The sequence below is a fragment of the Trichechus manatus genome, unplaced genomic scaffold, assembly GCF_000243295.1.
Source record: "Trichechus manatus latirostris isolate Lorelei unplaced genomic scaffold, TriManLat1.0 scaffold00046, whole genome shotgun sequence".
Lineage (NCBI taxonomy): Eukaryota > Metazoa > Chordata > Mammalia > Sirenia > Trichechidae > Trichechus > Trichechus manatus.
Window position 1 is genome coordinate 13,440,091 of NW_004443982.1, and position 3,636 is coordinate 13,443,726.

Sequence of the window (3,636 nt, forward strand, 5' to 3'; positions counted from 1 at the left end):
AGACCCTTAATGAGATGGGTTGACACTGTGGCTGCAACAATGGGTTCAAGCATAACAATGATTGTGAAGATGGCGCAGGACCAAGCAGTGTTTTGTTCTGTTGTACATAGGGTAGCTATGTGTCGGAACTGACTCAACAGCATCTAACAACAACAACAACATCTCTCATGAATATAGATGCAAAACTTCTCAACAAAATTCTAGCCAATAGAATTCAGCATCATATAAAAAAATAATACACCACAAGCAAGTGGGATTCATAGCAGGTATGCAAGGATGGTTCAACATTAGAAAATCCATCAAAGTCAACCACCACATAAATAAAACTAAAGAAAAGAATCACATCATCATCTCAATCACAACAGAAAAGGCATTCAATAAAGTCCAACACCCTATTCCTGATAAAAACTCTCAATAAAATAAGTACAGAAGGAAAATTTATCAACATAATAAAGGGCATCTATACAAAACCAACAGCCAACATCGTTCTTAATGGAGAGAGGCTGAAAACATTTCCTCTGAGAATAGGAACAAGACAAGGATGTCCTTTATCACCACTCCTATTTGACATTGTGCTGGAAGTCCTACCTAGGCAAGGAGCAATAAGGCAAGAAAAACAAATAAAGGGCATACAAATTGGTAACGAAGAAGTAAAACTGTCCCTATTTGTGGATGATATGATACTATACATAGGGAACCCAAAGGACTCCACAAGGAAACTACTTGAACTAATAGAAAGATTCAGCGTAGTAGCAGGATACAAGAGAAACGTACAAAAATCAGTTGGATTCTTATACACCAATAAAGAGAACTCCAAAAAAAGAAATCAGGAAAGCAATATGATTTATAGTAGTCCCTGAAAAAATTAAAATACTTAGGAATAAATATAATCAGGGTTGTAAAAGACCTAAGACCTATACAAAGAAAACTACAAAACCCTACTGCAAGAAACCAAGAGACCTACATAAATGGAAAAACATACCATGCTCATGGATAGGTAGACTCAACATTGTGAAAATATCACTCCTACCCAAAGCAATTTACAAATACAATGCAATCCTGATCCAAATATCAACATCATTCTTTAATGATGTGGAAAAACTAATCATTAACTTTATATGGAAAGGAAAGAGGCCCTGGATAAGTAGACCACTAATGAAGAAAAAGAATAAAGTAGGAGGACTCGCACTACCTGACCTCTGAACCTACTATACAGCCACAGTAGTCAAAACAGCCTGGTACTGGTACAACAACAACAAACTGACCAATGGAACAGAATAGAGAACCCAGATGTAAATCCATCCACCCATGGTCATCTGATCTTTGACAAAAGCCCAAAGACCATTAAACGGGAAAAAGTCTTTTTAACAAATGGTGCTGGCAAAACTGGATGTTCATCTGTAAAAAAATGAAACTGGACCCATACCTCACACCATACACAAAAACTAATTCAAAATGAATCAAAGGTCTCAATATAAAATCAAACACTACAAAGAGCATAGAAGAAAAAATAAGGTCAATGTCAGAGGCCCTAATACAGGGCAAAAATAGTATACAAACCATAACTAATAATACACAAACACTAGTAGATAAGCTAGATAACTGTGATCTTCTAAAAATTAAACACTTATGCTCATCAAAAGACTTCACCAAAAGAGTAAAAAGAGAGCCTACAGACTGGGAAAAAAATTGTGGCTATGACAAATCCTACAAAGGTCTAATCTTTAAAACTATAGGAAAATCCAACACCTCTATAACAAAAAGACAGATAATCCAATTAAAAATGGACAAAGGATATGAACAGACACTTCACCAAAGAAGACATTCAGGCAGCGAATAGACACACAAGGAAATGCTCCTGATCACTAGCCATTAGAGAAATGCAAATCAAAACTACAATGAGATACCATCTCACCCCAACATTACTAGCGCAAATCAAAAAAACAGAAAATAACAAATGGTGGACAGGCTGCGGGGAGATTGTAACTATTATGCACTGCTGATGGAAATGTAAAACGGTACAATCATTTTGGAAAATGATATGGCACTTCCTTAAAAAGCTAGAAATAGAAATACCATATGATTCAGCAATCCCATTCCTAGTAGTATATCCTAGAGAAACAAGAGTCTTCCCACGAATAGACATATGCACACCCACGTTCATTGCAGCGTTATTCACAAGAGCAAAAAGATGGAAACAACCTAAGTGCCCATCAACAGATGAATGGATAAACAAACTGTGGTACACACACACAATGGAATACTACACAACAATAAAGAACAATGATGAAACTTTGAAACATCTCACAACATGGATGAATCTGGAGGGCATTATGCTGAATGAAATAAGTCATTCACAAAAGGACAGATATTCTATGAGACCACTATTATAAAAACTCATGAAAAGGTTTACAAACAAAAAGAAACACTCTTTGATGGTTACGAGGGAGGGGAGGAGTGGGAGGGAAAAACACTAACTAGACAATAGATAAATGGTAACTTTGGTGAAGGGTAAGACAGTACACAATACTGGGGAAGCCAGCACAACTTGTCCAAGGCAAGGTCATGGAAGCACCATAGACACATCCAAACTCCCTGAGAGACTGAATTACTGGGCTGAGGGCTGTGGGGACCATGATCTCGGGGAATATCTAGCTCAACTGGCATAACATAGTTTATAAAGAAAATGTTCTACATTCTGCTTTGGTGAGTAGCATCTGGGGTCTTAAAAGCTTGTAAGCAGCCATCTAAGATACTCCACTGGTCTCACCCCGTTTGGAGCAAGGGAGAATGAAGAAAATCAAAGACAAAAGGAAAAGATTAGTCCAAAGGACTAATGGAACACAACTACCTTAGCCTCCACCAGACTGAGTCCAGCACAACTAGATGGTGCCCAGCTACCACCACTGACTGTTCTGACAGGGATCACAATAAAGAGTCCCGGACAGAGCTGGAGAAAAATGTAGAACAAAATTCTAACTCACATAAAAAAAAAAGACCAGACTTGCTGGTCTGACAGAGACTGGAGAAACCCCAAAAGTATGGCCCCCAGACACCCTTTTAGCTCAGTACTGAAGTCACTCCTGAGGTTCATCCTTCAGCCAAAGATTAGACAGGCTTATAAAACAAACAATAACACACGTAGCTAAACCATGTATATAAGACTAAATGGGTGCAACAGCCCAGGGCCAAGGACTAGAAAGCAGGAGGGGACAGGAAAGCTGGTAACGGGGAACCCAAGGTCGAGAAGGGGAGAATGTAGACAGGTTGCAGGGTTGGCAACCAATGTCACAAAACAATATGTGTATTAATTGTTTACTGAGAAACTAATTTGTTCTGAAGACCTTCACCTAAAGCCCAATAAAAACAAACAAAAGCACTCCAGAAATTCTGATGAATATCCCTTATTAAAAACTCTTGCATTAGCACTGTTCACAATAGCAGAAAGATGGAAGCAACCTAGATGCCCATCAACGGACGAATGGATAAACAGATTATGGTATATCTACACAATGGAATATTATGCAATGATAAAGAACGATGAAGCTGTGAAACATCGTATAACATGGTAGAAGCTGGAACTTATTATGCTGAGTGAGTTTAGTCAGTCACAGAAGGACAAATACTGTATAAGAC